General features: G+C 41.8%; 1 long non-coding RNA gene across 1 annotated transcript in view; it reads left to right on the top strand.

Moving 5' to 3' along the window:
• Positions 1-13904: 13904 nt before the first annotated feature.
• The window catches only part of LOC110086138 (uncharacterized), a 58131-nt gene continuing 47465 nt past the window's right edge, over positions 13905-24570 (top strand). Inside the window, exon 1 of the long non-coding RNA XR_012080923.2 lies at positions 13905-14072. This is a non-coding gene — a long non-coding RNA (uncharacterized LOC110086138). The remainder of the gene's footprint in view (positions 14073-24570) is intronic.

The raw sequence follows: 24570 nt of genomic DNA, 5'->3' as shown, positions 1-24570 counted from the left end.
CACAATTTCACTTATACATGATCTGCAAATATTAAAAATATTAAAAGAAAAAAATCCAGAAAAAATATTTTACTTGCATTACCAGAACTGGCCATGAGAGGGAGCAAGTGGCCATGCTATGAATTGTTGTTGTTGAAGAAAACATTGCATGGTCTCTGGTGCCCTCTCGTGGCCAGTTCTGGTAATACAAAAAATATTTTTTCTGTATTTCTTTTTCTACCATGTTTTGTATAGCATTACTATTATCTGCAGTTTTCAGCATCGGGGGGGGGGAGCTTGGAACCAATCCCCTGTGGATATGGGATTCCTACTGTATTTGCTAAGGTCAATCTGCAGTAAAAAGGTAGAGTTTCATCTACTAGCATTTACCCATTAATTTGGATTCAAGTTCTTTCCTGTGCTGTCTATCTTCCAATTGCTTGTTCAAAGGGTCTTACCTATTCTCATTTACTAATTTTATTTCTGCCATTCTTATAACAGCCTTAGCATTCTTTGATTACTATGCCAGCTGTCATCATTCGTCAAATTTAATTAGGTTTTGGCATTTTTTCATCTTTTTCAAACTTTTTGCCATTTATGATGTCTCTCTGATATTGCCAAAACCAATTAATCTCCCCCTTTTGTCTTTAGATTGCTACTGTTACCATATGATAAATATTTTAGTTCATATTCTGATTTAACTGGTTACTGCTTCTTGATAAGCATTTCATTCATCTTACCACAAATTCATAGCACAACTAAAAGACTCTTCAAAGGCTCTTTGACAATTATTTTTAGTTCATCTATAACTGGCAATGATAACAAAGGTTTTTTCCCTCACATTATCTCTGCCTTTTGGCACATTAAACACATTATTATTATTTTGGTAAGAAGCTCTGTCCTTGAAAGAATCTATTATCTCAGTTCAGTCTTCGATTTAACTTATTTTTCATAGAAAAAGCCATTGTGTACTAAGCAGTTATTTAGTAGATAGTTTGTGTTGTTCAAAGTCATTGAGCTAATTATTTTCTCATTAGCAAAAACATCTCTTTTTTTGCCAAAGGATTTATGACATTTACAACCAGATTGCTTTTCTCCTGACAGTTGGATCTGAGAAGACTTCATTGTTCTATTTCTCTTCTTCTCTTGACCAGACAACCTAATAGTCAGCAAAAGGATGTGGTAAGTCTTGAATGTCTGGGCAGTGGCTGGGATGGAGAAACCCAGCCCCAGTCAATGGTGCTGAGAGAAGTGACACACCAGGATGAATGCAGCCATGTAGCAGTTGTTGTTGTGGGGTTGTTGTTGTTTTTTTTGGCTCTTTTGGCCGTGTTCTGAAGGTTGTTCTTCCTAACGTTTCACCAGTCTCTGTGGCCCGCATCTTCAGAGGACTAGCACTCTGTGCTGTGATGTAGTTGGCTTGGGAATGCCTACACCAGAGCACAGAGTGCTGTCCTCTGAAGATGCCGGCCACAGAGACTGCTGAAACATTAGGAAGAACAACCTTCAGAACACGGTCAGAGAGCCTGAAAAACCCACAACAACCATTAGATCCAGGCCATGAAAGCCTTTGTGAATACACAGCCATATAGCCTCCATCCTAGCCCACCATACTGCCAGAAGATAGTAGCAGCTTGGTTTTTTTAATCCCCCTCAAACACAAGAATGCAAATCAGATATCTGGGTAAGTCAGGGACCACAGCTTGGGCTATCTTCCTTTTTTTGTTAACTAAAGGAACATCCGATTAGACTGCTGAGTTTTCTATCATGGGAAAAGATGGAGCACTGTTCAACATCTGTTCTTGAACTACATGTCCATTATTTACCCTGCACTTCCATTGTTCCCAGAATATTAAGATATGGGCAGGATCAGTGCAGGCAAAAGAAATGTTCTGTCTCACAGCTCTGCTGTTCACAAATCTGGAAGATCCATTTGTTTCATGAATCCTGAGCTCCACCAATGCCAGATCTGATCGCTGCTTGCTAGTAGCTCCCAGTCTCCTGAAACTGGCTTCCCTTTAGTGGACTGAGGCAAATATAAAGCTAGTCCCTCTTTCTTATTCTTGTGGTCATTTAAAAGCCCAGGAGGGATTTAGGATTGTAAATGAAAGAGAAATGTACGGGAAACAATGTAAAACAGGGAGGGAGAGTTAGTCAAGCTTCATATACTTCAATTATCTCCCCAAATCCCTGAGACTCCTAAGCATTCATACATGTTTCTTGTATTGCTTATGGGGAGAGCATCAGCTTGCCTGCTACTCAGTTCATTCCTTACTTGTGTCGTTAAGATGACATGAAATTCCAAGAATCCACAGTGATCCTGGTTTAATGGCCACAAACAGCATTTGGTGCATGCTGCTCAATCTTTCCCATTAGCAGCGAGAACAGCTAAAGAAACCACAGAGTAGCTTGGCTTATGGTTTGTTTTTGTTCCTTTGCAACATGGATACAGTTTTGTGTGTGTCTCTGTGTTCCAAGATATCAGGGGAATAACCCACTTTATTTTAGACTTGTTTTTCTGGATTGTTGGATTTTTTATTTTATTTTAATTTTTTGCTTTGTTTTGTTTTGTTTTGGCAGGTGGGGAACAAACTTCCTTTATTTAGATGGCACAAGCCCTTACTGGGACTTTCATGGAAAAATAATTCAGAAGTATGAGCTGGGAAAGAACTCTGCTCTTTCCCCTCTTTATTGCTGTCTCTTCATGAAGAAGGGCAGTCTGCTATTTATGGCGCTTTCCCATGCAATGGGATCCTCAAACAGGTGTTAGACCTTTCTAATAGGACATGGCCCATCTTCCAGTGAAGAACATCCATGAGCCAATGCTGTTAGAAATGGTGGTTCATAAGCACTCCATGGGAGGAGCCCTTCGGAATTGCCTAGATGTTTTGTCCTTTCTCTCACATTCAAATTAACTCTTTCTTGAATGGCCAAATAGGACTTTCATACACACTTCACAGTATGATGTTGCATGGTTTATTTAACTGCTCCTGCGGAAAGCAGGAGTTGTTAAGTGGCCTGCACTAGCCCACTCCACATCCACAGTAAACCAGGACTCTTGTGCTTCCCTAGCTAACCCAAAACTATGGCTAATTATGAGTCATTTGACAACAAGGTGGAGCCAAACTTGGCTCTCTGCTACCGAGTACACACTCAAAAGGGAGTTGTAACCAATCATGTTTCCCTTAGCAAGTATAGCTGGATATGCGTTTGCAAACATGTATGTGGGGTACATCAGATGAAGCAGGTCTTTATGTCAGTCTATGATGGAGTTGTGTGCAATGAAAACAAAACAGAGCCATGATACTGGGTAATAAAAGGCAAACCTGTGCAACATTTATCTTTTGGTGACAATTGTGATTTGAAAGGCTTGGAAATGCTTTTGGAGTCACTAACCTTGCCACCAAGGTTAATAACATCTTTGCCTTGAGCTGGTTCGCATAGGCAACACATCCCAAGGTGCTTTTAGCCACTAATCTGTGAGGTCGTTCTGTGTTCCTGTGCAAAATACAAATATCACCCAGCTCTTCCTGGGAAGGTAATATCACTCTACGAGTTACAGTGACTTTTAAAGCAGTTACACTGGGGTAAACCAACGATGAGAAACTGCCTTCTAGGGAAAGCAGGGGCCTCCCCTCACTCTTTCAAAATACCTGTCTTGGTTTTACAGTTTGACAATATAAATTTCAGAAAAACAGTCCAGGCCTGGAATAACTTCCCTTTGGGTTCTGAGTTAGTTTCCGCTGTCTATTAGTACAAAGAAATTTGGAATTTTAATTTCCAGAATGACACTGAGTTCCTTAAAATAAACTTGGCTTCACTCATCATCAGGGAACTGTGTTGTAAAACAAAACCAAGCCATACCAACCACCCCAAATATGACAAATAAAATAAAGTCACATGTGGTCACAGACAACTTTCCTCTGCAAAAACCTCTGCCATTGTTCTGCAGGAAAATGTACATTTTAAGGAAACTGCTTGGGCCAGCAAAAGAAACGTCGACATGGATTGAAGGGTTTTGAAAGTTCTCATTAAAATTATCCTATCAGCACAGCAAAAGTGCAGGAACCTGAAGCAAAATAGCTTCAGGTTCTTCAAATTTAGTCCACACCCTTTCTTCTCATTAACTGGCACTTACAGTTATAGTAACTCATCCTGAAGCATTATTAAAAGAAAGAATAAAAATATCTCATTGACTCAGAGTTTACAGATCAGTCAGCTTACTGTACAACATTACTGCTTACAGTAGCAGACCTCAACAGACTTACAGCCTGCTTCCTGCAGACTACATTTTCACTGCAAGGGCACAGGAACTGCCAGCAGACTGGAAAAAAAGGGTGTGGGGGAGATATTTAAGAGAGAGCTTTGACTCTTTGAAAGTAGAGGCAGGGAAGGAATAATTGGTTACTGATAGATTAATTAACAGCCACCCCATCCGAGAAAGGTCCCTCCAAGGAAAACCTACTGAAGGCAGCATGCAAAATTGAAAGAACTCCATCTGTATCCAGCTGCACTGTGAGATGGCTGTACAAGTTTCAGCGTTGGATGAAGCATAAAACCTGAGTGGTGAATCTGGTTATTATCTCACTGTAAGTGAATTAATAAAAACCATAAGCACTATCATTCTAATTTTCAAAGTGACATACTACTTTTAATAAGTTAGCCAATACTTCTTCTTCTTGTTGTTTAGCTGTTTACTCATGTCCAACTCTTCGTAACCCCATGGACCAGAGCATGCCATACCCTCCTGTCTTCCACTGCCTCCTGGAGTTGGGTCAAATTCATGTTGGTTGCTTCGCAGACACTGTCCAGCCATCTCATCCTCTGTCGTCCCCTTCTCCTCTTGCCTTCACACTTTCCTAACATCAGGGTCTTTTCCAGGGAGTCTTCTCTTCTCATGAGATGGCCAAAGTACTGGAGCCTCAGCTTCAGGATCTGTCCTTCCAGTGAGCACTCAGGGTTGATTTCCTTCAGAATGGATAGGTTTGTTCTCCTTACAGTCCAGCGGACTCTCAAGAACCTCCACCACCACCACAATTCAAAAGCATCAGTTCTTCAGTGGTCAGCTTTCTTTATGGTCCAGCTCTCACTTCCATACGTCACTACAGGAAAAACCATAGCTTTGACTATGCGGACCTTTGTGGCAAGGTGATGTGTCTGCTTTTTAAGATGATGTCAAGGTTTGTCATCGCATTCCTCCCAAGAAGCATCTTTTAATTTTGTGGCTGCTGTCACCATCTGCATTGATCACGGAGCCCAAGAGAGTAAAATCTGTCACTGCCCCCATATCTTCCCCTTCTATTTGCCAGGAGGTGATGGGACCAGTGGCCATGATCTTGTTTTTTTTTTTTCTTGGTTTTTTTAATGTTGAGTTTCAGACTGTTTTTTGCAGTATCCTCTTTCACCTTCATTAAGAGGTTCTTTATTTCCTCCTGACTTTCTGCCATCAGATTGGTATCATCTGCCTATTGGATGTTGTTGATATTTCTTCCGGCAATCTTAATTCCAGTTTGGGATTAATCCAGTCCGGCCTTTCGCATGATGTATTCTGCATATAAGTTAAATAAGCAGGGGGACAATATAGAGCCTTGTCGTACTCCTTTCCCAGTTTTGAACCAATCAGTTGTTCCATATCCTGTTCTAACTGTTGCTTCCTATTCTTCCTCAAATGGTCCGCTATAAATTTGGAAGGTGAAGCTACAGCTCAGGTGAAAACAATAAGATTAATCTAATTTTTACTTGCTGTTTGGGGTTTGTCTTTGTTTGTGGGTGTTTTTGTTTGTTTATGTTTTTATGTTTTTGTTTATTTGTTTGGTATTACCAACCTCCTCGTAATTCAAGGTAATAAGATGCAAGCAGAACATGGTTTTAAAAGAGAGAGAAAGAGAGGTCTTGGGTTCCCATTATTCTGAGTCTTAAAAGGCTATTTTGTTGCGAGCCATAAACTTTAATGTAGCAGCTGAATCCAATATCAAAGAATTCTCCTCAATCTTTTTCTCATAAGGATTTGACCTTTATTTAGATATGTCTCTTTTATTGGTTACAGAATATTTTAAGTTGCTTAGTGTTCTTGTCTTCATGAGCATTTGAGGGAACTCAAAACCTGATTGGTAGACCATCTGGAAGGGTCCAGAATGTGATGTTTACAGTCGAAAATGGGTTCGCAAGGTACTTTAATTGGCCTAGTCTATGACTAAGGAGATGCTATGCTCAGTTGCTGTCCTGTGACGCTGTGCTGGGTGGGCTGCACTTTGTGCATGCTTCAAATTCATGCCGTTGCTTCACTAGTATGTACTAGGTAGCTTAGCTAGCTTTCTTTCTTTTTTTTTCTGGTGTCTTCCTCTTCTTTGATCTAGCCTTTGCCTCAACATTGTTTGTTTGCTTCATATATGTTTGAAACTTTTTTGAAACTTCTTAGAATTCTTGCTTTTTTGTCCTTTTCTCTGTCTTTAATAAAATATAAACATTATTTAACCATTTCTCTTGGCAAGGAGGATTTAAAACCAGGTCTTGCTCTGACCAACTACTGGTAGCTTTTTGTATGTTGTGGTTGCGGTAGACGTTCTGCCTTATAGCATTGGTGTAAGCGTTTTAATTGCCTCACCTTGTGAATTCTTGGAACTCCCTGAAAGCTTTGCTCAGTCAGGATATACTAGAGTGTTGGGAGGTACCAGGTCCAGGCAGATTCCTTACATCACATTTTACTTTTCTGGGCTCACCTACTCCAGGATCAACTAGGTAGTGTGGCTGAATAGTTAGAGAGGAACCCCCTGAACCCAGTAAGTCTGTCACACTAGATCCTTGTTGGGGAAAAGAACTATAATAGCAGTGGCTTTGTGTTTGTTGTTTTTGAAGGTAGCAGTAATCCATGGTTTACCATTACTTGAATTCGCACCACCGTGGTCTCACGTCCCTCCTCTCCTCGGACATGAGAAGATTGGAAGGTTATACTTTCACTTTTAACACAGCTAGTCATAAACCTTTACAAACGGTGGTGTGTCTTAAATAAAGTTTTCCAAAACAAGCCAATTTTATGCCCCTTGTGTAAAAAACACACCAACTGAGTTACACCAGAGGCTGTAACTAACAGGATTCTGACCTTTGTCTCTTACAGCTTGCCTAAAAGTTAATGTGACCCCTGCATCTTCCTCTTCCTCCGTGGTCACCTGGTAATAAAATTGAAACAAATAGAAGCACAGGAGCAGGGGAAGAATCTTTTAACTCTTCCTGAGCATCACTAGCTATTGTATGCTTGAGATGTTTTTCTTTTCTTTTTTTCTCAGCTGGCCATTATTTTGTTTCTTTGTGCTTTTCCTTATTATTCTGAAGACTTTTTAAGCTGACAGAGCTTGACTGCTGTACTATGTACCAGAGTCAGCTTTTTGAAGAAGCGCTGTGCACCACTACACATCAGCATAATTCTGAACTTGTGCTTCTGTAAGAGGAATGATGTGGTAATGCATTTATGTGGGTGCTCAAAAACATACACAAATGGATGATGAGGGTAGAAAATACTTGATTGCCTATCTTTAAGGCTCAGTGAGAATTATGAATTTAGCCTTTTATCTATAGACAGGAGGTGCAGTAGAACTATAAGCTATGCCAGAAAGAATCCTCTGATTTGCAAGGGCTGGCAGTCATTTACCATAAATAGTGCATAACATTCCACACTTACGTGCCCTTGATTGACTGTGAGGAAATAGAGGAAGGAACAAGATGGCGGCAAAGCAACAAACACTGGAGTAAAGTGCTGTTCTGTCTTGAATCCTGCTTTTAAAAAATCCAAACCATTTAAATATGGTATCACATAAGAAGTTCAGATTCTTCTGATTAGCAAGCTCTATTAGAAAACATGAATTTGTCAGCACATAGAAGGAAATGCAAAAAAAACCACACACACACAGACAAATCAGTCATTGTTGAAGGCAATGGAGCCGTCCTGATTTACAACAGCTAGCGATGTGGCCCATTAGGTTTTGTGGCATCATCTTTTTAGCAATTCTGCAATCTGATTGCTATTACAAGGTCCATAGAACTGACTTTGGGCGTAGAGAGAGATGTGGGAAGAACTGGAACTAGAGTGGCGTGTTGCTGGAACATGGGACTTGGGAGAGGGAGGATGATTTTTCTGCCCTACAATTGTGGGGTGGATGAGTGGGTTTAAATTGCCTATATTTCAAAGGAGACGAGGGACATTTCCAGAGTTCCAGTGATTCTTCTGCAGCATCCGTTCACCTATGCCTCCATTTGCGGAGCTGCTGGGTGCAGATGGGAACACAGCAACATGGCTGCTCTGACCTCTGCATCTTTTGGATGACTTCTCTTGCTTGGCATCAGACATGACCTTCCTGCTTTCCGCTGTCTTGCAGCTCTTTTCTCCCAGTGAGCTTTTCTTCACTCTGATTGCACTAACCTTCCCCACATGCATATGTGCTGAACGGGGACAGTGTAGCAGCTGCTAAACAGGATTTCTGAGGAAAGATGGATTTAATCGTCTACTTGGATTTGTTCTACATAGTGCCACTTATGCAGCATGAATAAATAACTGCTTTGAAGATTCTTTGAAACAGAAGGGCTTCTGGGTTCTGCTTTTTCACTTCCAGCTACATTAAAGGGACAGAACAATCCCCCTTTGTTCCCTATACCTGGCCAGAGAAAGCCAGCTTCTTATTCTCTCATTCACACTGCAACCTTTCTGTCTAGTTACAGAGAAGGCTAGTGACTTTTTGCATTGTGTATTCACCCTGAGATGAAAAGAGCAAAGGAATTAAAATCATGAAAACTGTTGTTTGAACTCAAAACAGAAGGAAAAATAAATGCCCTGAGTTCTTGTCTCATTTGTGAGGCTCATTAACTCAATTGAGGGTAGTAACCCATTGTAACTTCTTGGGAAAAAAAGATCTGGATGTTTTAGCCATCTGACGTTTAGAAAAAAGGACAGGGAACCTGTACTGGAACCAGGAAGAGTGGGGCTTGCATTTTGAAAAAGCAACACATAGCACTGGCTGCTCTTGACCAGCCAGGTAGCTGCTCTTATAGTTAAAATATGCAATATCCCTAGCATATGTTTCTTTTAAAAAGGTTTTCACGCAAGCAGTAAAAGAATTCAGCTTGTCACAGCACATTATTTTCCTCACATACATATCTTATATTTAGTGTGCTGTGTTGCACATTCAGCACTTGGGATATATTGGATGGTAGTTCCTAGAGAGGGGCACAAACTGGTTCATCCCAGTTCGTAAAGGCAGCATCATCCCTCCTCTGGCTTGAAGAGCCACTCACCAGGCCCAGCTGGCTTGTTTTTCACACCTCCTCAACTGATCTTCCAGTCCCAGCAACAGCTCAGATTTCTCTGCCCTTCCCTCTTGGCTGATCTCCCACTCAGGCAAAAGGGCAGGACAGAGAAATCTGTCCTCTTGCTCCTGCACTAAGTACTTGATGAACTGAGATGAACCAGGACAAACTGGTGTGCACCTATCTCTAATAGTAAACACAAGCTTAATTTGCAAGTCTGGTTGTTTGCATCATTGGTGCTAGGTAGAATTTTTTTCTCTCTCTCATCTAGATTAATCAGTTTATAAAATATTTTACTACTAGTATTGAAAGTCTATGCAATTGGGGTGAGTGCCTGTGTTCCTCAAAAACACACAGGACCACTTCGTACTTTCAGCCATGTCAGGGGCAGCAAAAGTCCAGTTTGCTCTCCCAGGCATGTATGGGCTTTGGTTGGCTAGGTCTGAAGGAGCATGCAGTGTTGGTCTTTTCTCTATCTCTACCACTACCTCCCCCCCCTTCCTTGTACTGGTACGAATTGCACAGCCTGCTGGTTGAAACAGAGAAAAAAGAGACGGGGTGGATAATTTACTCTAGATACTTGGTAACTGTTGTGCTGGAAGTGCACCCAGTCTGCCTTTAGTGCTCTTTTAGGGCAGTGGCCCAGAACCTTTCCCAACCACGGCATGATTGGGGGTGTGTGGCATGCCCACAGGGGAGACAGAGCTCACTCACACTCATGCAGGGGGCTGCTCCCATGTATGTGTACGGTGTGCTCGCAGGGGGCGGAACGTGCTTGCGTGCATGCACACGCTGGTGCTTGTGGGGGGCGCTCGTGGGGGAGAGGAGATCTGTATCTGCGGCCTGGTCCTGGATAGGCCGCGGACTGCTGTCAGGTCGCAGACTGGGGGTTGGGGACCTCTGCTTTAGGGAATACTCTCCCGAATGTTTCTCATCCTCATCTCTGCCAACTCAGCGTAACAGCACCCTCTGGACACCTGCCTCCTACTTTCCTGACCACAGGAATCCTAACTCTACCTGCTTAGTTTGGCCCTTTGGGATAATTTACCCTGGACCTGTGCAGTTCTCAGTGGTACTTCAGTCTAGCTATCTAGCACATGGCACTGCATGTTTCTGCATTTTCTGCAAGGAAAGCTGCTGGAAAGCCTGTTTGGCTGGTGGTGGCTGGAAAGACTCATGCACTTGCTAGCAGGTCCAGATGAAATAGGCTTCTTGGTATTGTGTTTCTATGTGCTCCTATGTTCTCTGCATGGAAAGCCACAGTGAGGCCTGGCTAGATCTGGATAGAAGGGAGACTGGATTCCTTAGTATAGAATGGGGATGGAGAAGATGGAGATGGTATTTTATTGGGAAATATTCTGCTTGTGCATGGATGAAAAAGAATTTGGGGGTGTGCATGAGAAAGCTCATGGGACTGCCTCCTTGTGCCAAGCAGTTTGCATAATGACAAGGTAGCTCAAGGTCCCCCCAGTGCATTGCATGCCATCATCCATTTCTCCAGAGGTAAAAGAATGAAACACCTGTTCTTAGACCAGTCACCTGTGGATAGTGCACAAGAGGTGAATCAGTAAACTGCGTCCCCAACGCCTGGCTGTAACCAGCATTAAACTCATCTTAAGAAGATACCTAGCAAACTTTTGCATGCCTTTTTGGGACATTTATTTTTAACTTTTCTTCACTACTGTCCACAAGTTACTAGTGTATGCCTGATGAAGTAATTTTTAGTTCACGAAAGCTTGCATTACTTGTTTGATTTTTTTTTATTTTTGATTTTTTGGTTAAGTGGTCTAATAAAGGTGTCACATTCTTCTATATTTGTATTGTGGTTTTTTTCTCCAGATGTGTCATTTAAAGGAAAAAGAGAGACCTTTCCCACTGACAACCAGGAAGAATTTCAAAAGATCCTTCTTAAATAGCTGCATAGTCCCATGCTTCTTTTGGTTTTGTTTAGTCCCAACTCCTGTGTAAGTTGGTATTTGCAGCACAACCCAGCCTTCACCATGTAACATGGGAGGGAAAATCTCATCTGGGGCTGTTAACTTGCCTTCAGATTCTGTGTATGCAGAGCCCCTCTTTAAGCCTTCTGGCAGGAGGTAACATTTCCCCCCCCCAAAAAAAAAATTGAAAATGTATTTATTTATTCATTTTATATATCGCCTCATCAGTGCACGCACTACTCTGGGCAGTTTACAAGTTTAAACTTTAAAATGCCACAGTCCCCACATAACACTGTATAAGGCAAGACGGAGATATAGAAGAAATTCATACAAAATACAAAAGAGAACAAGAAAGAAAAGAAGTATTAATATTAACAGCATCTGGGAGACTCCATTGTTGAAGGCAGCTTTGAATAGTTCAGTTTTCAACAATTTCCTGAACATAAGGAGGGAACAAGCCTGTTGTGTCTCCGCTGGGAACCTCGGTTGGAAAGAGGATAAGGATATTATGACCAAGAGATATTTAAAAGCCTGTTGTTAGGAGGTTCTTTGGACGGTAGTGGATTCCATTCCTCATCCCCTTGAATCTTTTTCAACTAAATTGAGTAGCCATAACTGTTTCCTTGGAGAGCACCAGATGTGAGGCCTAGTTACCATGGCTACCACTCTTCCCATCCCTCTAGCTCTATAGATGTTCCACTTCCTTTACCAACACAGTGCCTCCATCCACTGCCTAGCATTCCTTCTTCTTTGGTGTAATCTTTATTGAATTGTTGCCCCCCTGCCCCAAACAGATTCCCTAGAGCAGCAAACACCTGATCAAAGTATGTCCTCCCCCCTACTCAGAAATGCCCCATGCCATACCCATCCAGGGAGGAAAGTCAACCATACCCCACTAACCTGGCAATCCATGCCCATCTTTCTTGTGGGACTTTGATCTAGTGATATGCCCTCCTGAGAGAGAAACGTCTCTGCAAAGGATAACAATGTGTGAATTACTGAGAGCAAGTAGCACCTAAGTCCAGACAGCTGTAGCCATCATTTGGGATGCCTTTGCACACGAGGTCAGTTTGCAGCCAGAAAGGAAAGTGGCCTTAGTTGCACATTTACTGGTTCTGACCAATGTCTTGGAAAGAGCAAAGGGTGGCTTGAGGCGATGGGAATTGAGTGGTTTCATTTGTAGGAGTGTGCTGCCTTCAGTGAGAGGTATAGCCAAGCCACCCTAGAGTGGCTGCTTGTGGGAGGTTTAAAAAAAGGAAATGGGCTTAAGCGTGAAGCATTCTTTTCAGAGAATCCAGTGATGAGTGGCAACTGGGCAAGGAGGGCCTACCTCATAAGGGCAAGAAGGGAACAGGCATCAAGCAGTTCCCTGCAGTGGGTTCAATGCTGAAGGGGAACTGGATTGCTGGGGGTGTGGGAAGAGCCTGAACGTAAGCCCACTCGTCATCCTTTGAAACCCCCTCCGGATTTGTACAAGGGTGGTGGCAAGTGAACGTGGTGTGGCCTTCCAATGCGATGCTTCGTCCTGCCATCCTCACAAGTGCATTTGGTAGGGACATGGGAGAGAGGCTTTTCTTTCACTTCTTTTGCCAAACTCTGGAGCTCCCTCTCATGGGAGGCCAGGCTGGCCCCATCTGTGCTGTCTTTCCACAAGCAGGCAAAGACCTTTGTTTTCAGGCACGCTTCCCCTTAATAACTGCCTGTTTGAGAAGGGATTTTAAAAAAGGATTGTTGCCTTTAAATGTATTTTATTTACCATTTGAAATATACAGTAGAACCCCCTTGTCCTCGGGATTAGTATCCACTGATTTGTTTATCCACAGTCTGAAAATATTAAAAATATTAAAATGAAAACAATCCAGAAAAAAAATATGTTCACATGTGTTACAAGAATAATCCACTAGACTGAGCCAGAGACCACACTATGAATACTTTTTAGTGAAGAATGCACACCATGGAGATTTCTTAAGTTAATGGAAATTCATTTCCAAAAGTTATGAAGTTCATCTCTCTCTCTCTCTCTCTCTCTCTCTCTCTCTCTCTCTCTCTCTCTCTCTCTCTCTCACACACACACACACACACACACACACACACACACACACACACACACACACACACACACACACACACACACACACACACACACAAGTCCCCCCACTGACATCCTTCTTTCCACATAGAGATTTAGAGAAAGGGGGGAAATGAGCTGGAACCCATAGATTTCCTCTCTCTTTTTTAAAAACCTGTTGTGGGGGGGATATTAGTTGACTATCAGGAGTGGAGGTTTAACCTCCCCTCCTCATGTCTGGTAGTTCTCTTGCAGATTGGGGGGGGGGGCTGTGTAACTATTAATAATTAGAAGCAGTAGCGTAATCAAATGCTGTGTATTTAATGTAGTGCTTATTCTCACCCACAGCATGGCCTGTCACAGGTTGTCTGTAACACTGCATATAGTTGGCATTCGCATCTGGTTTAATCATCTGCATCTGACATGTCCATATTGAACAAAAATGAATACAAATTGGTTGTTGCTGCCTTCGTTTCCTGACCTTGGCTGCTCATTTCACTCTAGGCCACTTGCATTTTTAAGAGATTGGGATCTCCAAAGCCTGCGGTGAGTTAGCAGCCCAGCTGCAAATAACTACACCAAACACTAAAAATGAATGCACAGATTGCATTGCGGGGAAAGGTCATGCGAGTTTGAACCATTTGGATGCTTCCACAGTATTTGAAGCTCATGTGACCTTCTTTGTTAACTTTCCTATTTAGTCATCAGTTAGTTTAATGAGAAGTAAAGCTGTCTGCTCAGGATGTGTTTTGGGAGTGTGACACAGAGGCACTTTAAAAAACAACGATAAACAGGTATGTGTCCTTTAAAATGGGTCACACTGCATATATTTTTAAAATAAGGCACATTAAATGTAACTTGACCATGCCCTTTAAATTGCATGCCCTTTCCTGTAACTACTCTATTACTCGATGCTGACCAAACAGGTCTCTTCCCCCCACTCCTTTCTTGCTTTCCAAACATCCTCTCCAGAGGAAAGGCAATGCACAGCAAGCTTTATGGATATCAACTTGTGAAAAAGAAGTTTACAATGGATTTGCTGACAGACCTTCAACTATTATAGACCTAGCCAACCAGCTATAATAAAGGGATTTATCTTGGATTAGAGGCCCTGGAATTAATCATTAATTGGATTAATGAACAGCAATTCATCATGCATGCCAAGCTTTGCCTGCTTCCGACTTCTTGCTCCAATCCCCTTGTAAAAAATTATCAAGGGGAAAACCTCTACTTGTAGAAAGTTCATGAACAAGTTTTAGAGATCTGTAATTTTTGCCTTCTGTTGAAACATCCCAAGTGAGCAAAATTCCTGTCACATTCTCTTTTGAATTCCCCTGTACTTTATTATAATAATTTCTCTTTATCCTTTGACTACTCATGTTTCAAATAAGGAGGGCATGCAAAAAATAGCTTTTTACTTTTCCAGCATGAACAATAATGGTGTTTTGACTATGGATAACTTTCTTGTGCCATATAATGATTTCACAGTGACATCTTCTAATTTTAGTCTCAAAACATATTATATAGCTTTCCCATCTTTCTCCACTGAGAGGGTGGGGTTTGGGAAGGACATAAGCAGTGATACTAGAATACAGGAGGGAGACAAAAGAGGAGATGCCTTCTACATTCCCATAGGATTCAGTGGCTGAAATCCTGTTGCTTAGTGTAGTAGTCACAACTAGAGTAGGTCCATTAAATCAGCAGGGACTTTGTGAGTCAACCTCCATAGGTTCCATTGATTCCAATGACCCTCATCTACAAAGAGGGCCATTGGAATCAAATGGGCAAGTAGAATAGACTCCTTTGAATCAATGGAATCTATGGAGGAGTTGATCCACCAAAACCCCACTGAATCAATGAGCCTACTCTAGGGTAAGCAATAGGATTTCAGCCACTGATTAATACAAGGAGATTACAAAGTGAAAGCATTGCTTGAAAGCACCCATGCTTTATTTTAACCATGTTTGATTTTGACTAATGATGATTTATTCCAGTTCCCTCTCTTCTGGGAGTTGTTGCTGTTGTTTAGTCGTTTAGTCATGTCCGAATCTTTGTGACCCCATGGACCACAGCACGTCAGGCCCTCCTGTCCCCTGCCTCCTGGAGTTTTGTCAAAGTCATGTTGGCAGCTTGTTATAGAGAGCTATTCTCTGACTTTATATTTGAATGTGTCTGCATTCTTATAATGTAACTTGAAACATTTTCATTGTTCTTTTGTACTCTTAAAAAAATGCTCCTGTATTTTGAAGTATCTGACTTAAGTTTAACACCTTTAACTTTCCATAACTTGCAAGGATGCATTTTAAAATATATGTGCCTACATTTTGCTTTATAACTGGAAGACTGTCTTCAGTACATTTTGACCTACTACTCTTTGAAGTGATTTTTTTGTATATGTAACATAGAAGCAATGCATACACTAAATAAAGCTTATAGAAACAGAAAAGCAGACATTGCCTGGAATTATGACAACAATGAAAATACTTTGATACTCAGATGAATATTGAAATGACTTTCTGAGATGGTTAGGTTTCATTCTTGGATTAACCCTTTACTGGGATAAATGCCAAACGTGCTATGCAGAGACTTATGATTTTTTTTTCCTCTTAGAGATGTTTAAGTCCAAAGGACTCTTGTTAGACTCTCTAACCTGACAGAATTAGAAAATCTCAAGTGTAAGGATGTGTTACTGGAGACCAAGACCAAAAGAGAAAGAAAGGACAGAAGCCACAGAAAGAGATAGGATGTAACTACAGAGACTCTTTTGCAGCAGGCTGTGAGGGCTAAATAGGGTCACTTACAGGTCTGGAAGGTGGCATGGGGAATTTGCTTAGTTTCGCCTAGGAAGAGAATGCTATGCTTGCATACTATTACACTATTTGATTTATAATCTGAATATGCTCTGGAATTATGCTGAAGTTTTATTTCACTGTGAGTAGTCTGGGATAATTAACTTTCTTGTTTTCTGTCGAAACTGTTCTAGAAATGACTTACCCTTCACACTTTCACAAGGATGAATTAATCTGTTCTGTTTCATTCGAAATTGAAATCTTACAAATATCACATTCTATCTATTAAATTTTACCAAGTTCAGTACAAGCACAAAAGGAGTAATATTCTCAGCCATCGGCACTGATCCAATTCAGTAAGTACAGATATTCTCGCCCTACAGAGTAGCTGTTCAATATGCAGAAGAGCTCCTCAGAAAAATCTAAGGCAATCTTAATACAATGCCACAAACATGTTTTAAAATATAAGCACCCAAAACTGGACTGCTTTGAATTAAGGATTAAAAATCCTTGCCCTAGAAGGGCTTATTGATGGGCTACTGCTGAGCCCAGCTGGGTTTATGAATGACAGACACAGACACTCTAATTGGGACAACAAGGCCACAACTTTATTGATCACAGTGGCAGTTATTCTGGCCAAGCATTGGGTCAGATCCAGCTCATCTGTGAACCCGCATGTCCTCCCCAGTGCAGACCATTATCTCTCTGAGAGACCACTCGGGGTGGCAGTTCTGTCTGGAGATCATGTGGATGTAAGTCACTCCGTGACTCCACAGCCGACCAGGGGCGGGGGGGGGCAATTCTTCCCTCCTGAACTGGGGTAGACATCAGCCCTGTCCCTGCTTCCCCTGCTGGGATTTCTCCCTCACCTGGGCATGCAAGTCCCTGCCTGCTGCCCTAAGAACCACTTGGATCTGTCCCCAATGCCACAGAGCTCAGTCAGCTCCCACCAGATCACTGCAGCTGTAACCACATCTCCATGGCCATTGTGACATTACTGAGCCACCTGTTGTGCTCGTTGTCCTTGAAATATACCTCATCTGGCCTTGAAATGTACCTCATCTGGCCTTGAAATGTACCTCATCTGGCCTTGAAATGTACCTCATCTGGCTGGCAGTCTATCTTGTGTGATATGTTCTGGTGTCTTCCCAGGTGGAAACCAAGTGACCCACCGCCCTGGTCGCCTTCTGCCAGGCAATGTCCACTCGACATGGGTCACATGCCCCCCGCCATGTCAGTCTTTCCAGCAGGTCGGACCACATGATGTGAATATTGGGATAGGAATCATGTAGCTCAGCTTTCATGGAAAGTAAGAGGTCCAAGCTCTTCCAAGTCATGAGGTCATTTTCGCCGAGCTGAATTAGCAACATATCAGGTGGCCCAACCGCTTTCAGCCATTGCCAGAGGGCTGGAATGAGGTTGTCTCACTGCATGCTGTGGAGTCCCAGCAAGGTGAAGTGAAGGCCATTGTGTTAACCCAAAGGCTGACCCCAGTGGGAGTTGGTAGCGTACCTTCCAGCCCAGGAGATGATGCTATCTGGCCAATCAACCAGACTTGCTTCTGTGAACCTGCAATGAGAGCTGGAGAGAAACTGTATTAGAATGTCGGCTGGGATGTGTGGACATATACGCAATTGAATGTGATATGCCACTCTTCTGGATTCACTCTGGTGTTAAACCCATAGCTGTTGCCCGTGTTGCAATGCCAATCCTGAAGGAGTGTGAGGCAAAGTCTCTTGGTGGAAACCCAGACTTCTCCAAAGCCTGGAGCAGAACACCAGCAAATTGGTAGCGAGTGAGGGCTGTACCATCCCTATGAATGAGAAGAGGCCCTCCAGCCTGTGGGCAGTCCTGAAGGAAATGCCTCAGTGGCAGAGGCCGCCTGCCTGTTGAGGACAGAGGAGGATCTGCGTGCTGCACCCCTTCTGGTCCGTTTTCAAAGAACAGAGGAACAGGTGCAGGGCTCCATCTTGTATAAAGACATCCAGACCATGGAGAGCCTGCCCAATGCTGTCACCACGGGAATTGGCTACCAACTCACTCACCCTCAAGGCTCCAAATAAGGCTAGTGTGTATGCAGCCCTAAACAGGGCAACCTCATACTTTGACCAACACAGTGCTGGTAATTGTTTAAGCATTATGGAGTGAATATTGAATGCGATTGGTCTCCTGTCATCTGGTATCTTTGGCTGTGTCCTGTCCCAGCCCCTTATGGCTCTCCTAATGAGAAAGGTCCTGCAAGGGTCCTTGAGTCCCCACACCTGGCTGAAAAAGGAAATGACTATGTGGGTGCATAAGATTCTGACTCCCCCTCCCTGTGGAGTGAAAGAAAGGAGAGGTATTGCAAAATGGCCAGTTATGTTGCCAGGATGCCGGGGGGTTGCCCTGATTGGGTCTAGAAGGCATCAAAGGAATCCGTGGTGAAACTGTATGCAGGTGCCATGGAATGAAGTACTCCCTTAATCACGTCTTGTTTCCAAGCATCCACATCTCGTCCTGGAATGGATCTGGCCTGCTGTTTGCCTCTGGCACCAGTTGGCAGAACCTGTCTTCCTGGAAAACAAAACAGTACATCCACAATGGTATTATCAATTCCGGGAACATACATGGCTGAAAAACCAATGTTAGTGGAGAGACATAACAGTAACAACCTGCATACAAGCCACATGACCCGCTCTGATCATGCTGGCAGTCAGTGGTGGCTCCTTCCTTCTTGGGATAGCACTTGGTGAGATGGAGGGTCTCAGCCAAAGCATGACCCTTCTTCTGCCATGCTGGTGGCCTGGAGAGGAAAACCCCTCTCTCCCAATCTGCCAGCAGGGAAACCCAGCCTCCGCTTGCCACACCAGCCAGTGTGGGGCTGGCCCGCATTCTTGGAGGCCCATTGTTGGCTTTCCCGAGATCCCTTTCGCATGGCCCACATGGTGGGTGCCATTTTCCGCCTGGCCGCTGTGAGCGGGAACTGCTGCTGCCATCAACACGGGACCGCGGGTAAGTCTGGGTCCCAATTATTGTCAGCTTCACATTCGTCCATGTTCAAATTATTTAAAACTGATTTTCTAGCCCAGTCTTTCATCAGATCACCCTAAACACATGACTGAAGAGGGTAGAGCAACATATTAATATGAGATTAATCCAGTATGACCACTTTGGATGGCATGATAAATCACAGGAAATACAGACCAAGATTCTAGATGAAATACTGGTTTCTGAAAATGTGTTTTATTGCCCTAAACAACCACAGACTGGTTTGTGGAGTGACCCAAGTCATAATTAAGCTAAAGAACTGAGGTTTAACATTCTATCTAAAGCTGGATAAGCTGGTTTAAGAAATCTGGGCACAAACCATCCAAAAATAAACAGTTTGAACTCCCATTAATTTCAATGGAAGTTCAAAGTGTTTATTTGGCTGGGCCATGCCATGTGTAATTAGCATTGATATTCTAATAAGCAAATGCATCTTACACTGCAGTTGACAGCACTTAATGCATCCCTTTGGAGGAAACACACTACAGTACAGTTTTAATTCTCTCACTGTAGCTTGTTGAAGATGATAAATGGTCAGAAATATTAAAGAACAGTTGGCAAGTTTTTTTTTTCTTGGTTAAGCAATTTATACCTTCAAAGAGAGCCATTCCCAAGCTCTGAACTTACTGAATGAAGTAAGTTCCAAAATAGTAAAAGTAGTGCTGTTTAGTTTTTAAAATCAAATTAGAAAATGCTTCATCCTTAGATGTTACTAATCATTTCCTTCCAAAACTCTTAGCGGTTAAGAATGCTTATAATGCCTCTGTTAACAGTGGGCTAGAATTAGAAAGGCAAATAATGTCTAGAACTTCAAAGTCCCTTCACTGTAGGTCTTCTTATTGTGCATGCACCAAGTTTCAAGCTGAAATCAAAGGAGGCCTTGCAAGCAAAATTATGTTAATCATTAAGGCTGCAGTCTTGCACAAATTGTCTTGGCTTTAATGGGATTTAAGCAGCCTAACGATGTGCAGGATAGTAGCCTAAATCCTTTCTTCTAAGAGAAGATTAAAAGGAAAATGCATAAACCAGCAGCTTCAGCAGTGTCAGGCAGTCCCTATTAAAGGAAGCATACCTGCAAAGGAAAGTTAGGGTCAGTGTCATCTATATAACTGCATGGATCTATTTTTCTTCCTCTTTTGAAGCATATCCTTTGCCTAGTACAATTATGTGATATCACAACTGTTCTTTAAAGGGCATGATACGTGCTTGCTGCAGGGTTATACACGATGATGGGTATGGTTTCCTTTCCTAAGAAAAGCCCTGAAGAAGACATTTCTTTCCAGAGGCACCTTCCTGCTTTTCACGGCAGGTAACAGCTAGTCGGCTAGGTGATGCACTACTGGGACTTTGCTCAAGATGTTTCTATAGATGCACTTGAAGTTATATGTCTGCCTACATGGAGCGATAACTAGCTGAATGGATGTACTAGCCATTGCTCATTTGTACTTCAGAAAGGAAAAGGACAGGCATCCCGTTTCATAGTCCTTTCTCGTGTTTTTCCACTGGAAAACAAAGTAGCAAGAGACTCTACAGTCAGCCATGTTGATTTACTCATACCCATATACCATGTCCCATTTCTATGGCTTTTTTGCTCTCCTTGCAAATATGAGTAAAGAATACACAGTGTGCTCGGCTCTAATTTTCTGGCATTCGTAGATGGTTCAGGACTGGCCAAAGGGGAAACAGTTTTGGTGTGAGGTGCTCCTATCCCAGTCGGCAAACTGTCCCAGTCGCATTACAGAAAAGAAATGGTTGCTCAGCATCAAATTACACATTACAACTAGGTCATTATTAGAAGAAAGAGCACCTGAAATGCTGGAACAAAAATTAATATACATTTCAGGCACACAAAATCCCTCCAAAATGTCCAGTTTGGTGTCAGCGCTAAACATTTTAAAAATCCTGAGGAACGAATTCACAGAATCAATTCTGTGACACTGTTTCTAATACATTTAATGACAGTGTTAAAAGAGGAATTCCACCTACTCCTTTCCTTGCTTTACCATTAACATAGTTAGGCCAATGCCAGCCACTTCTGCAAATCCCTTAAGCTTCTTAACTGAACCATTGTAGGGCTTTCTTTCGACACTGCTCATGCTAATGTGTGAGAGATGGGTTTTTGTCTGGTCCCTCTGGAAGCATCAAACTGTCTTTAATTGAGTTTAGAAAGCCATGTTTGCATCCTAGGCATGGCCCAAAATGGTCTGCCGAGAAAAAAATGGAACAAAAATGAATTTTGAAACAATTCAGATGGAATGGTTAAAGAAAATTGACTTAGGTGGACAAAAGCCATATAATCCATAAAGTAGCTCCACAGAACTGTGGAGAGTGCATCTGCTGAATTGTGTGCTCACAATTTAAAGGTGGAAGCACCTCGCCTCAGGGAATTATTGCTATACAATTGTGTGGCTTAGATAGGGATTCTCTGGCTGCGATTCCTCACGAGATAAATAATGGCATGTGCCTCAGAGAAGTGTGAATGCAATGGCATTAAAGAAAAAGTTTATTACATATAATTGCCTGCTCTGTTTATGTGACTTCTGTAGAAGTTGGACAAGCAATTTAGTTTACAGAGATTTATAACGGTTTTCATGAAGATATATGAAACTAAAAGTCTGTGAACTTTTCCAAACCGCCCACAAATCATTTCACACATTTGGTTTCTCCTAGTTGTTTATAAAAACAAAATTTAAAATTAAGACTAGCTTTCAGAACTAACGGATATTTTCTCCTATTCAGTACAGCATTTTTGATTCAATTCATAAAATAAATTATTAGAGTTTAACACAGGGATAATGGATTCTATCATTACATTTTTTGAAAGGAAAAAAAATTCCAGGAAATAATGTTTTATGCAAGCGGGTTTATAGAATGCAAAGTAAGGTGAATAATTCTAAGCATTAAGGAAGGTAAAAGGAATCAAATGAGTCTGTTTGTCTCCAAAGGAGCCTAGAAAGCTGCTGGTTATTTGGATTTATTTTCTCTCTTCTAATACAGGTATTTCTCAAATGAAAATAAGGACACTCTTATATACTTGCAACAATATCCTGTCCTCATATTAAGGATAACTAGTGAAGTGCAAACTGACATGGATACTGAGATTTGTTTCTCTGGTGAAGGGAGAGGCCAAAGACAGCAGCAAAGAAGCAGTGTAGCAAGAATAATTCATTTACCAGTAAATAATGGGTATGGCCTATTCACAGGAACAAAGGAGGGCTGCTGAAGGAACAGACAGGAGATAGCAACAAAGAAGGAACAACTGGCCTTCTGTGGCATATATATGGAGAGACTGTAGTCATTCCTGGAGAATTCAACCGTTCATCTGTTATGATGATCAGATCTATTGGATGTGACATCTGAGTAGTTCTTAATTTACTGAAGATATTCTGCTGCAGAGTTTTAAATTTTTGGTTAAAAACCCCTAGCTGTGCAACAAACTTGCAGAGACTTACAGAGCAGAATTAGCTTCAAGTTTCTCCAGAGTAGACCAGCCCTTATTGTCTCACTGACTGGCATGTACACTGACAATAAATCACTCGGAGGCACTGAACAGAGAAAGAATAAAAAACATTTCATTTACCCACAGTTGAATAGATCAAAATAGCACAGTTTACAAAAAAAAATGACTGCTTACAACAGGCCTCAACAAACGTCTCTATTTCCAGCATACTCCTGCAGACTACATTCTAACTGCCTAACTGCCAGCAGACTAAAAGAGAGGGAAACAAGCAGAGAGGCATAGTTCTCTTTTAAATTAACAATTGGAACCATTGGCTATTACTGGCTTGATTTACAGTCTTCCCAACCCACAAAAGTCCCTCCCTGCCAAGCCTACTAAAAGGAAGCATAAGCAGTTGAAACAACTCCAATGTATTCTTCCCTTTTAAAAAAATCAACAGATTTTTAGATAGAGGTCCAATAGATGCCCAGGCTTCGTTTGATTGAGGACAGCAGAAGGGTCATCTTCTGACACTCTCACTACAAATTATGAGCCCTTGACTAGAGCTAAATGAGCCTGACCTAAGGCTGGAAAAGTGGCACCGATGTCCGGTAAGATGGAGTATTTGTGGGCCTGAATTTCAAGAGAGATCATTGGGCTTTCCAGGGACATCTGAAGTTATCTTTTGCTCAGTAAGTTTCTGATTTTAGAAACATTAGATATGCTCCTGTAACATTAGTGCAGTAACTATACAAGGGACCTTAATAATAGTGGGTGCCCAACACCAAATCTTGAACTTCTTTAACCAACTCACTTGTAAAGATAACTGTTCTAGAATATCCACTGATTCCTAAATTCCTGAGTCCAATCATGCGGAGAAATATACTGTGGATTATTCCCGAGAACCAAAGACTGAATACTCCTGACTCATTCCTGTCCATTTGTTTCATCACTGCCGAATATACATCTGTTTTATCTCAACCAATACCAGTTCTGAGCATAGGGGAAGTTCATCTGGAAATTCCTCCCCAGAACAAAGTAAAACTCCACTATTTGGAACATGGCCCTGTTCATCACAGACCTGGTTTAAAAAGTGGATTGTGTCAAAAACATGGACCACTTTGCCTTGATCTAGTTGATTATGTCGGTCTTTGTATATCCTAGTGTTTCCACTCTGGTAGGCTCCACCTCAGCACAGACATTAGATGAAGATGCCTTAATTTATAGCTGTATGAAAGGATACCCTTCTGTAGGTGTTCAAAGAGTTCCTTGGCCCCCTGTCTTTGCAAATCATTTGAATGGGAAAGCCACTTCCCAGTGGCTAGTGAAGTGGTTCTCCAGGGAAGTCTTACAACATTCAAGGCAAGTGGATCTACATAGTATTACTCATTAGAGTTCCTTCATAATGGGAACTGCTCAACATTTGGCAGCATTCTATACCATAATCATTAAATCTACTCATAGGGTCTAAGGTGGGAGTTGGAGTATATTGCCACTCTTCATAAACAATGTGATACACCTTATATGCTTTGACAAAAGTCACATCAGACCTGTCTCTCATTTCTTACTACAAATTGATGACTCCTGTTAAAAGTACAATGTAACCTATGCTTCCACATAGCTAGTTTAATTTTGTCACCTTCTCTGAATGTTCCTCTAAATAGTGACTGATGTTTGACTATAAGGGCATCAATGACTATGTTAAAGTTCAAGCAGCTAACATGTTTCCACAGGATATTGAACACAGTTTTTTCAGTCCAGGTACATTCCACTATCAATCAAATCAATCAGCCAAGATGTCAGGTGTTCTTTTTTTATGTTTGTATGACTTATCCATCCTATACTGTAAAGTTAGCCTCTACACACTAATAGACTATAGTAAAGTTGTACTCTGGGCTGAAAGCTGAAGTAAAACAATATTGTTGATTCTTTAGGATATGGGTGGTTATTCTGTTTCTTAGGCTTCCATTAAGTCTAATGGCATGATTTCTCTTCCACCGCCTTACATGTTCACAACAATCACACATTCTCTGCTTA

The sequence above is a fragment of the Pogona vitticeps genome, chromosome 1 (genome assembly GCF_051106095.1).
Source record: "Pogona vitticeps strain Pit_001003342236 chromosome 1, PviZW2.1, whole genome shotgun sequence".
NCBI classification, from domain to species: Eukaryota; Metazoa; Chordata; class Lepidosauria; order Squamata; family Agamidae; genus Pogona; species Pogona vitticeps.
The sequence above is the reverse complement of the archived record's forward strand: the minus strand, read 5'-3'. Positions and strand labels throughout refer to the sequence as shown.